The sequence below is a fragment of the Vicugna pacos genome, chromosome 30 (genome assembly GCF_048564905.1).
Source record: "Vicugna pacos chromosome 30, VicPac4, whole genome shotgun sequence".
Lineage (NCBI taxonomy): Eukaryota > Metazoa > Chordata > Mammalia > Artiodactyla > Camelidae > Vicugna > Vicugna pacos.
In genome coordinates this window covers 15,549,777-15,562,837 of record NC_133016.1, presented here as the reverse complement: position 1 = coordinate 15,562,837, position 13,061 = coordinate 15,549,777, and the positions used below count along the sequence as shown (strand labels likewise).

General features: G+C 39.0%; 1 protein-coding gene and 1 non-coding gene across 2 annotated transcripts in view; one reads left to right on the top strand and one right to left on the bottom strand.

Moving 5' to 3' along the window:
• The window catches only part of RAB27B (RAB27B, member RAS oncogene family), a 139,391-nt gene that overhangs the window by 24,082 nt on the left and 102,248 nt on the right, over nucleotides 1-13,061 (top strand). The window lies entirely within an intron of this gene.
• TRNAA-UGC (transfer RNA alanine (anticodon UGC)) lies at nucleotides 10,260-10,333 on the bottom strand. The gene has a single exon. It is a non-coding gene; the product is annotated as a tRNA-Ala (tRNA).

The following is a 13,061-nucleotide window of genomic DNA, read 5'->3' as shown; positions in this document are numbered from 1 at the left end:
AAGAAGTTGTTATTACTTGCAACCTTTTAGTTTAGCACCATTGTATATTTTTCTGTACTCAATTCATGTGTAAATTGAGGCAGGGGAACACAGAGGGTAGTCCACTTCTTTTTTGTTAAGTTTTTTTTATTGAAATATAGTTGATTTACAATGTTGTGTTAGTTTCAGGGGTACAGCAAAGTGATTCACTTGTATGTATATATATGTGTATGTGTGTGTATATATATAGCTATATATCTTCTTTTTCTGATTCTTTTTCACTATAGGTTATTATAAGGTATTAAATATAGTTCCCTGTGTCATACAGTAGGTCCGTGTTGTTTATCTCTTTTATATACAGCAGTGTGTGTATGTTAATCCCAAACTCTTACTAATTTATTCATCCCACCTACCCCTTCTCCCTTTGGTAACCATAGTTTGTTTTCTATGTCTATGAGTCTATTTCTGGTTTGTAAATAAGTTCATTTGTGTAATTATTTTTGGATTTTAAATATAAGTGGTATCACATGATACTTGTCTTTCTTTGACTTACTTCACTTAATATGATAATAGCTGAGTCTATCCGTGTTGCTGCAAATGGCATTATTTCATTCTTTTTTATGATTGAGTAACTAACTGTAACCTTAAGCCATGAGCCTTGATTCATTCAGGCTTAATAGCAGCTCTCAGCCCGGACTTCCCATTGGAATCATCGAGGGAGCTTTTATTAAACAGGATGCGTTGACCCACTCCTCCAGAGATTATGACTTAATTGCTGTGGGGTGGGGCCCAGGCATTCGTGTGTTTTAAAAGTACCCTAGGTGATTCTGATGTGCAGGCAAGCTTGAGAATCACCGCTGTCAAGTAGGGAAGCATCTGCTTTGCCAAATCAGAGTAGTAGGAAGAAATCCAATAATGTTATTGTAAGAGGATGCTGAGGAATGAAATAGCAAAGTCCTAAGAAAGCACCACGAAAAGATATTTGATTTTGCTTTGTTTTTTTGTCGCTTTTAACCTTAAAAGGTACGTGTGCCAGGATGAGCATTTGACTCGGGCAGCAGACACACTAGAAGTTTCTGTGCTCTTCCCAGCAGCCAGGAGGTCCATGGCAGCCTTCCTGTCTGAGCAGGCCTTTTACACGGCCCCCACCCACTCCAGCGGAATAGCTGTGCTAGCTGCATGTTTATCATTGCTTACCGTGGGGTTTCTGTGCCTTTTTCCTGTTTTCTGAACTATCCACTTGCCTCTCTACTTTCTGTATATGTCTCCAGGCAGCGCATTCCAAGACTTGTATTCTGTGTTGCAGGCTTGGCTACTTAATAGCTGTTTGACCTTGGGCAAGTTATTTGAATTGCTCTAGCGTCCATTTCTTCCTCTATACTCAAGTTTGTTGTGAAAGTTAAATCAGTCAATACATCTAAAGAACTTAGCACAATGCTAGATGCCTTGTAAGCTCCTGAAAGTCGGTAAACCACAGGGCACTGCAGTGCTATTATACATTATTTGTAATTTATTTTATTGTTTACTTATTTATCCTCTCCACCACCCAGATTTTCCCCCACAACAAAAATATTTCTATAATTGTTCATAGATGCATTTGATGTAGTGAGTGACACAAGAATTAGAAAAGTCGTATACCTGTGTAAGTTAATTTTTTGGTAATTTGTACATAGTTTATTTTGTTGCATAGTTTATTTCACTTACTCACATCCAATCATTTTGCTATTTTATGAATTACTAGGTTAATTCCCAGACCCTCAATGTCATATACACTCACATAAATGGTGTTTAGAAGAAATATTTATACCAGCAGATCCTACTGCTACTTAGATTGGAGCAAGGAAATGGTGCCTGTTTACAGAATGACAGCTGAATGAAACTACTCTCTTTAGATGTGTGCCTTTGTTACAAAACTGCTTTGTAAATTGCATTAGCTATATGAATATAGGTTATTGTTACTTCTCTGATTGTTATAAAGTATTGACTTTCCTGTGAAAGAAGAATGTTGGAACTGGGACATTTCCTTTACAGGGCATATTGCTCTTTTGGAAGTCTTTACATACATTAAAAATAGCACTTAAAACTTTCACCTAAAAGAGAGTTTTTGAATCCAGAAATAGTTTCTCCATGGCATCACACTATGGTTCCTGAGAGAGTTTCTAAGATTCCTCCTCTGTGTGACAATGTAATTCTCACACCTGCAGGTCCCATTAAATGACAAGTGGGGAGCTACCTTTTCAAGGCACTTTGGCTTTTAACCCTCCTCAGAGCTAAGGAGAGCCCCGAACACAGGCCAGCAGCGTGGATTGCGTGGGAGCGTCTCTCGGCTGTACTTTTATTGCTCAGACGCCTGGTCTGACCCCGGATCCCCATCGTTATTAACATTCAGTTTGATTTCTTGGTAGGAAAAGTCGATAATAGCAAGTGCTCCCTGTTCTGTCACGGCCATCAGAGTTCCATCAGCCAAATGAATCTGTAAGGAAGTAAACTAGACATCAGTAGGCAGTGATCATGTTTGGAACATTGCACAAGAGGATGCTGAATATTACACAGAGAACAGATTACATTGTTATCACAATCTGTTCCTTGTCCAGAATCCTGCATGAAATAAAAAAAAAAAAACAAACCCACGGAGACCTTTGTCCATTAATAATGACTCTGCTTTGATTGGCCATTTCAATAGAGATCTGGGTAGTATTATCCATTTGCAGTTTATTTGTGTTTCTATACAAAAATGAAAACATCTATCACTGAGTTATAAAGAATGATAACTGAATAATGTCTATGGAAAAAAGTATGAAATAATCATTGATCTGTCAGCTAGATAATTCTATTAAACGTCACTTCTGCTACAGGCATACCTCGGAGATGTTGTGAGTTTGGTTTCAGACCACTGCAGTAAAGTGACTGTCACAATAAAATGAGCCACATGTTTTTTGTTTCCCAGTGCATATAAAGGTTATGTTTATACTGTAGTCTAGTAAGTGTGCAACAGTATTATGTCTGAAAAACAGTGTGATACCTTAATTAAAATTTTTTCCTTGCTAAAAAATGCTAACCATCATCTGAGTCACAGTAGTAACATCAAAGATCACAGATCACCACAACAAATACAATCATGAAAAAGTTTGAAACATTGCAAGAATTACCGAAATGTGACGAGAGATAGAAGCAATCTAGATCTGGTGTTGTTCGGAGGAAACCTACTCTCCTCCATTCTGGGCTGGGCTTATTTATGCATCTCGATAAGGCGAGCCCCACGCCAAACTGTGATGTACCTTTGTCTAGTTTACTTTAGGACTTTGCCAGATATTCATGTCAAATGAATGGATGAATGAGTGAACTCATGGATAGATGAGTGGATGAAGGATGAGGGTGATGGATAAAGAAATAAATTACTAAGTACAGAAACTATTTTTTTGCTTAAAAGAAGATGAATTTCCTGTGCCTATCATTTTAAACTTTAGCAAGTTCTTTCGTTATTTGTCAATAAACTTTCATGCTTAAATATGAGTAAACAGTTTTTAGGGTAATCCTCACTGAGACAGTTGACCAGATCTATCCCATGTGACGCGCGAGTGGTAAGGGCTTCAGACAGGGTGGTCCCTGCTGTGGTCGCTAGAGGTCAGGATAGAGCCAGGAACCAGGTGGGTGGAGGGCGGTTGTGTGCACAGCAGCAAACCTGCAGGGGAGACCTGGCCCAGCCAGTAGTCCAAATTCCAGAGCAGGAGTGAGCCGAGTCTCAGTTGGGAACCTTACACAGGTATACACACGGGAAGTATGAGCAGAACAGGAAGCAGACAGATCACAAATATTAAAAGGACACCAGTGTCAGAACAGAACAGGGATCCTCGTAGATACCCGAGCCATTATCAAGTAAAGTCAGAATCAAAATTTGGAGATAAAATTAGACCTTCTGAGGGGGACAGGAAAGGAGCCAGTGCTCTAGCAGCATCTGAGTGGGTTCTAACCACTATTACATATCTGTTGGATATCATTAAAAAAACTATTTCTTATAACATTTGCAATTAGTCATACCTTTTGACTTTAATTTTTCATCTTAACTTGAGAGACAATGATGGGTGGCATAGTAGTCAAAAGATAGTATGAAATTCAGTCTACTTTTTCCTGAGAAAGTTGTGGATTATCTAAATTTATCATTCACAATGTATTTTGTTATGTGTACAGTGAATCCCTGTGTGTGTTCACCAAAAGCTAAATATGAATAATTAGTATAAATTGGAGCAGAGACAATATAATTTATCTCTAAGGAAGAGTATTCTGACAGAATGGAGACTGAAAAGCATTATTTATTTATTTATTTGTTTGTTTGTTTTGGTAAATATTTAAGAACAACATAGTTATGGTTGAAATTATCTTGGTAAAAGTGGAAAATAATGGGGTTTTATGGGGCCTGAGTTTGTAATATTTGAGGGGATCCTCTTTGACTTGATTGCAAATAAATTAATTATGAATAAAATTATGTATGGGAAGCAAATAATTGTTTGAAATGACAAAAACAAGAAAAATTAAAAATTTGTCTAAGAACTGAAAAATATGGGAAACATCTAGAAATATTTTTATTAACTAATTGTTTGATATACTTCTGCAATACCTTATTTTTCTACGGGTGTTTTGGCTATGTGTTCTTCATATGATAAAGATTTGTAGGATCATTTTTTTATAGATAGGATAGAAAGTTAATTCAGTCTCTCTGTTAGCGTAATTGATCAGAATCTGTGTGTGCAGGTTGCATGTGTATATATGTGTGTTTAACTTATTGATTACGTAGAATAGATTTTTTTCAGTCTCACACCATTTTTGGTAGCATAATACACATTTATAGAATCATAGTCAAATTTGGTAACCCTTTATCCAGCTTCTCTTATATATGTGCTACAGGTCTTTAAAACATTCCAGGTTTCCTTGCGCAGGGTCTGATCTTAAGTCCTGTTTGTTGATGACGTTCGTTTACTAGTTTGTCATCAATGTCCTTGTTATAATGACGTATTTAAGTTTTGTGCTAGACTTGTTGTCATCATATTTTGTGGGAAATCAAGAAATTTAACTTTTTTCCAGTGTGCATAGATTCACTCCTCATTAGTTAAAATATCAAACTCTGAAAGACGATTGATTCGTTACTTCTCTTTAGAACATATTTCCTTCTTCTAATAAATTACTGCTTTTGACAGATAATTTTCATAAGATGTTTCTGTTGCAACCTCTTGTTGACACTGGATTGGTTTCATCACTGATCATTATCACTTTTGTTTAATCTTCAGTTAATTTTTTAATCTGAATTTTCTCTCAGATCTTTAATACATGCTGTTAAAGAGATAAATGAAGCTACTTTTCATGTATACTAAGTCAGGAGTTTGTAAATATTCAGACTGTCAAAATTATGGTTAGAATGGTGATTTTCAGCTCAACATTCCCTTAGCCGGCCAGGTACCTGAAATTCTCATGGCCACTGAGAGACTGATGTTTGAGATGAGAGGAAATATGACAGAAGAAAAGTCAGAATGGAAATGAATAGTGTTCTTAAATTAACCAATGCAGTTAAAATATCCTGTTTTTGTAAATTTAGCAAAAATATATGACCTTTTGATTATCCCACACAAGTAGAGAGGCCTGAAATTTATGCCTCTTTGGCTTTGTGGCAAATCTTCTTACGGATGACCCTTAACATTTGCACATATAATTGTCTGCTTATGCAAGTATGAAATATGACCCAGTCATTTACAACATAATCTGCATGGCAACAAGTAATGCACAAAAAGTTGTAATTTCTAGTTAACAAAGACATGATCCTCTTAAGTTTTTTTTGCAAGTAATTACCTCTGTATTAGGACTTGTAAATACATGTAAATAGGTACTTGTTTACAAGTATTAGTACTTTTAAATACTTGTAAATAGGAAATAGGGAAAAACAGCAAGATACTCGAAAACCAGTGAGATAAAAGTTGTGTACACCACGCTGATGTAATCACCGAATGACACAGGGCTGCTTGCAAATACCAGCAGCTGACTTCAGCTCAGTATTTTTTCAGTGGAAGGAAGCCATACTATAATGAATGTGGTGAAATGTTTAACAGTGCTTTTTTTTATTGGCCTCCAGTCCATTTACAATGTTGTGTTAATTTCTGGTGTACAAAATAATACTTTATTATTAATAAAGATATTTCTAACTAAGAAAAAAAAGAACAAAACCCTGAAGAACTTTGAGCGGGATGGTGCCCTCCTCAGGTAGGCGGGCAGAGCCTGAAGACAGTCAAGAGGACACCGCGTTTAGAGAGACACTGAGTGGCTTAAACTGGAGTCCTGGTTCTCTTACAGATGGAGGAGAAAGTACGAGAGTTCGACTGAATGCCAGTTTTAGAAAGTGGGAGACTACTCCTTAGATAACAAGTAACAGGAGACCACTGTTGAGTCAGCGGGAAAGGTCCATGGAGAGGCATTTGTTAACTAAGGGGCATGCTTGGTCTTTATTTTGTACTGAATATCAAGGAATTTGCTTGAGAACCTGACATCACAATGAGGGCAATTTATGGTATTTCATTTCCTTTTTCTCCCTGCATGTCCTGTCTCCCTGAGGTCATAACTTGGAAACTAAATCAGGATTTCGGCTGAAACTGTTACCAAGGCACTCAGAAGTTCCTGTTGATTCTCATTATTATTTTTCCAGCTGAGCTTAACTCCTAAGACTCTTTAACATGCAAGTCTTTGCTTTCTTCTCAGATGAGTGAGATCAGTTTCCTTTCCCAAAGAGAAATATCTCCATTCAAATAGATTCAGTGAATCAGAATATAGAGTTGTTTTGGTTCTGAGGTTTGCATAATAAATGTGATACATTTCTCCATTATTGCCATGTGAATATATTTCCTGTCCTTAGAACAATTTATCTTTAGAGTTTTGCTCTATTTGAATTGCAACAAAATACAATCATAGATATACTTAATAAGAAACACCAAATATTAAAACTGGAAAAGAACCCTACTTCGTCTGCCTACATTCAGCTGTTTGTAAACCATCATTTGGGTTTATTCCGTATTCACAGCAGACCCAAGTAGGCAGTAACAACTACTGGGGTGCAACATAACTTCTTCTTTTCCAAAACCAATGCTTCTCTTATTTTTAAAGCAGTGAAGAAGAAAAACCTGTAAGTCAAAACTCCTATGTGTCACAACATCCCACTGGCCCAATTAAAAATAGATCTAATGGGACCACTTCTCACCACATCCACTGTAACCAGCTCAAGAGACATGATCCCACAGATGCCTACCCAGAGCTTTAGAACATGGCCCAGATTCGTGGCCACCCGGAGCCTCGGAACGTGGCCTGATTTGGAATAAGGTCTTTGCAGATGTAATTAAGGTAATGATCAAGATGAGACCATATTGGATTAGGGTGGGTCCTAAATCCAGTGAAAGTGTTCATGTAAGAGATAAAAAAGAAGCCACAGAAACACAGAGAAGAAGGAAGTGTGAAGATGGAGGTAGACATTGGAGCAAAGCATCTATAAGCCAGTGCATCTGCAAGGGCTGCCAAGGATTGCCAACAACCACCAGAGGCTAAGAGAGAGGCAGTGGGATGGTCTCTTGCTCAGAGTCTCCAGAAGGAGCCAATCCTGCCCACACCTGGATTTTGGACTTCTGTTGAAGTTCTGTTGTTAAGGCCACACAGTTAGCGATAATTGGTTGTGGCTGCCCAGGGAAACCATTACATTCCCTTACAGTCTAACCTTACTTCCTTCTCCTCTCTGCTTACTCTGCTTCAGTCACAGTAGCCTCTTTGCTACTGCTTAAACAACCAAAGGCATACTCCCTCCTGAGACTTCCCACTTGGGCACAGTCTTCTGTCAGAGACGTGCATGGCTCGCCCAGTCATCTCCTTGGATGCTCTACTCAGAGGTTACTTCCTTCCCGAGGTCTTCCCTGATCATCTTATTTAAAATTGCCTGTCTCCCTCCTCCCCTTGCCCACTCCGTGTCCTTCTTCCCTGCTTTATTAGTCTTTCTAGTATGTGTCACTCTTTGACAAGTATTTTATTCCTATATTATATGGCTCCTTCCTCTAGTCTGTAGACTATGTGGGTGGGGATCTGAACTGTTTCTGCACACGCACGTGCCCACACCGTGTGCCCTGCAACATGTGTCACAGCATACCCAGGCAGGGAGGAATAAATACTTACACTAAAGAAAGTTACTTTCCTTCACATTTTTTTCCTACTTAATTAACTCATCCATCCATCAAGTATTTATGGAGTCTCTAAGCTCAGTGCTTTGATGAATATTTTGATCCATAAAACTTGGTCCTTGCCCTCAGGGAACGTAAAACTTAAAAGGGTAAATAATACATACAAAAATGTAAGTGAGGGTAATGGGAAGTCTCTGAAGTGAAAGTACCGTGGTTCATATACTGTGTGTGATGTTATTTTAGGCATTTAAAATATTTCAGTGACTTGATAGTCTTATGGATGATGCTTTTTGAACAGGCACAATACGGATCAGTGAGTGACACAAAACACAAAGTGCCCGTCCAAAAACAAAGTGCTAAAGAGGCCAGGAAGGGAGAAGTCATTTCAGGCAAAGGCATTCAGGAAAGGCATCCTGGGGAGACGGAATCTGAGCCAAGCTATGAAGGTATGCGGGATTTTGGTTGGTGGAGATGATCAGAATGTACCGCACGGACAGCAAATGATACTATACCTTGCTGCATATTAATGCACTGATTTGGCAAATGTGCAGTCCCTCCAGCTTCAGTGGGAAAGAAGCCTGGAAAAGTAGGCGGCAGACTGAAATATCCTCTATGCTATTTGATTTCTCTAAATCTGTTTGATGGAGAGAGAAATGGGTACGAGGAGTCTCCGTTATTCAAGTATATTTGAAAACCTTTGACTCAGGCTTTTGCCCTTAAATCCTTATGCATCATTTGCTTCCTTTCCCTTGGCCCCACCCATTAAGTACTAAACCTCCATACTCAGTCCAGGACTGCAGCACGAGTCTGGTCCTAGTAGAAACTGGCAAACTGGATGAATGAGAAAGATTGATTGAGACTGTTTTTCACTCTTGTTTTGCCTGGAAGGAAATACTATTGAGAAGGGATAAAGCTCCCAAGTCCTCACCCCCTGGTTGTGGCGTTGGTCACCTCTAATGAAGCCATCCCTCTTCCGCAGCCTTAACTTACGAAACGTTGCACCTTCTCATTAGCGCATTCTCCTTGGTCCCTCAGCCATGCCCTGATTTGCACGTAGTGGGCACTCATGAAACAGTAGTTAATTTGGTTTATATTTAACTCGCCTTGTTTATTGATTCCTCTTAGCTTTCTCTCGTGTAAGCCCTTCACCCTGCGCGTATTGTCTTCCCGTTCCCCTGATGGAGGACCGGGCACATACCAGGCACCTCATTAAAGCTCATCAAACTGAACTCAGCCCTCAGGGAACCAGTACTGCTTTCACTATTCCATCATGTGTGTGTGGGGAGATTTCAAATCTCTATCTCTGACCAGACAGTGTCTCTCAATCTAAGTCTCCTGATACGGAATGCTGTAAAAGATGTTGGATATAAAATCAGGAGACAGGGGTTAATGTTTTGGCTACGCTCCCTGCTGAGTATGTGTGTTTAGAGCAAAACCTGGTATTCCTGCCACACACTTTTCTCACCTGAAAAGAAGAGGTGATAGTAATCACATCCATACCTCACCTGGAAAATGAGCCGAGAGGGCTGGGTGTGTTTTGGAGTAGTTGTGCTTTCCAAGGTCACCATTGAGGTGCCTGACCGTCTCCCCTTGGGTATTAGCCGTCATACCTCAGCATTCAGTCCCTCTTCAAAGTCCGCTCTTCTTTGGAGTTTTCCTTTGTCTGTTAATGACACCCCCTTAAAGTTAAAATTGGCTGTTTTTTTTTTAAACCATCCCTTTTGTTTTCTTTTCTTTTTATTTAGTTGCTCTTTGGGCTTATTGATTCTTTCTTCAAAATGCATTTCAGGTATGTCCACTCCAGGCTAGACACTTGTCCTAAACGTCTACCTTTGTCTTCTAATGGATGTCTACGATTTGTGACATGCCACTACCCCAGAGCACTTCAAACATCACCAACCAGATTTGTTTTCAGAAGACTGCTGGGTCATCTTACTTTCCAAGCAGAAACCCTCCAGCTGTTCTCCATTGTACTTTTTATCCATTCATCTCTTCTTTTCACTAACTAAAATCTTTTATTAATTATTTACTTTTTAATTTTGGGGAGAGGTAATTAGGTTCTTATTTATTTACTTATTATTTTAATGGAGATACAGGGGATTGAACCCAGGACCTTATGCATGCAAAGCAAGCACTCTACCAACTGAGCTATACCCTCCCTGCTAACTAATGTCTTTTAAATGCCTCTTTCATACCCAGGCTACGTGCAAGATGCTAAGGGTGAATAAGAAAAGACCTGCAACTTCAGGAAGACTCTTGAATTTTCATCAGAATAAAGATTTTAAAATTCAGCACCTATCCTGCCCCTTTAATCTTAATTTCCTTTCCCCGCCAGCACAATGCCCACCCACCCCCACTCCAAGCAACCTAGATTCTTCACTTTTCCATGACTAAAACATTACATTCAGTTTGATTTCAAGATACTGTTTATGCTGCTTCTCAGCCCAGAATGTCCTTGGTTTGTTAAGCAAACATGTATTGATCAAGGCACTTTTTTGTGTGTGTGCAAGACAAAATCCTTCCTGCATATACTTCAGGGTCTAATTTAAATGTGCTTTGTCCCAGTTGAACTCAAGCTGAAAATCCTAATGGCTTCATCTGTGCCTGATGGGGATGCTGGACGCTGAATTATTCGCTGCCTTATGATTTTGCTTACTTGTGTGTGTGTGTCTTGCCTGTACATCATGAAATTATAAACTCAAAAGTTCTAGTCTTATTAACTTCCTACATCTCTTTCTCCCTCTCGTCTCCCTACACCTACCTCCTCTGTATAATGAGCTGCCTACAGGAAACACTTTGCAGATATTTTTCGATAAGATGAAGAATTGAAGGATGAGATGCTAGCCCACATTCCATTGCTCATTGTGACAAGGCAACTTACTAAGGTTTGTTCTATAAAAGATTAGTTCTGTTAAAAAATGATGTTTAGGCGCACACACACACACACACACACACGAGCTTCCATATTCAAATATCTTTGAGAGATAATGGGTTAAATGAAATTAGGCTAGTTTATTTACAGCAAGGCTTCTCAAATCCTTTAATATGCTAGAAGACTAAGTTCTTCTAGCAGGAACTATAATTTGTTTAAATACAAAGCACCAATATTTTTGTTGTGGCACATTTTTATAATTAGTGCTCGATAGTCACACCTCTGGAATTGCCAATTTAAGACTCAGCAAACCTACAAATGTCTGGAGTTCAGTTGCAGACTTGTAATAGCTGCATGAAGGAACACATGTCTTTATTCCATTTCATTACTTTATCATCTTCATGGTAAACCCTTCAGAAATTATCAAAAGCAGCAAATAATAATAAAAAACAAATGCAAAGCGAAGCAACATTGGAACATTACAAATGGGGATATTATTGGAGAGTGAAAGGGCAACGATGACCTTGTAGATTTACCACATGCAGGTTGTTTAGCTGATTGAGTGAATGCCGTCAGGTATGGACAAAGAGCACCAGATTTAGATTTGGGAGAACTGGATTCCATTCTTGGCTTTACCCACAACTGCCCTACGATTTGAGCAGGTAATTTAATGTGTCTACTTTGTATTTTTCCGTTTATAAAATGAAGGGATTAGATTGAATTAGTGCTAAAATATATCTCTGGTCTAAGTGTTTATGTTTTTGTAGTGAGGTTTTTTTACATTTTAGTTGTGTCTTGCCTCTGCGTACAAATCCTTGAAATGTGTGTCAAGACATTGACACAGGACATGGAATGCTAGAAAGCTCTAATGAGGGATGTGCAGGTGACTGGCATATTTACATTTCATATCCCCTCTGGTAGATCGCTGGTTCCCCAGAGATGATAAACTCAGCTTGTTAGTTTTGAAATGGCATTTCAGTTACTACTCGTTCTGAAGTAAAGAAGCAATGCCTGCCGAGGGAATTTTTAATGTGAATCACAGAGCTAAATCATCACGAATGCATCGTAATGTGACTTCCTTAATGGCTTCTTTAGAAGGTTGCTACTGGTTCATTTTTGGCACTTCTTTTAATTGTGCCAAATGCCAAGAACGTAGGCATTTGGCCACAGCTGACAAGGAACTTTTGAAGACTGTCCAATTTGCGTAGTTTGTGAATGAATACAAATTTGGACTCTAGACTCAAACAGAGAAGGTGGGAAAACTTTAGTCTAGCACAAAGATTTTTCCCATCCTGGAAGCCAAAGATTCTTTTTTCTTTTATCCTGCACTTTTAACATATTGCTTAAAGGAAATGAAACACTAAACCACTTCCTCCGTTTCCTCTCTGCGATGTTTGCTCGAATACTCCCCAGGCAGGTTCCCACGTGGGTAAATAATCTGGAAGGGCAAATGGCCGCACACACAACCGAGGCTTACCCAGTGGCTCACGCTGATGTGCAGTAAGCAGTGTTGACTTTTCAGGAGTCGCCCCGCTGTTCTAACTACATGATTAGAGGTCACGTGATAGTTCTCTGGGAAGATAATGGCTGTGAGGACGTTTGGTTATAGCAGCTATTTGACTCCCCGTATTTTGGAGAGAACCACCAGTGTGGGTGACTGATTAATGGTCTTTAAAACAAGATACAACTAAAAATAGCATAGGTAGAAACTGTTTGTATCAAGATGTTCACAAACACAATTAGGCAATCATTGTACTTTTGTGTTTTAGATAATGACCCTGAATACTATGAACCCAGTGAGTGTTGTTTATCTTCCATTTTTATCTTATTTAATGTACGCTCGTTTCATTCCATTCGGTCAGTCCTCAACCAGCTGAAGTCAGACGTGGGTTCTTTCTCCTGTTTCCTACAATTCACCAGAGAGCACACAAAATAACCACAAGCGCCACCCTCTGCAGGCAGAATGTTGCTCTTACTGTTTGATTGAGCTTTGCCTATTGTGTGGAACGCAGCAA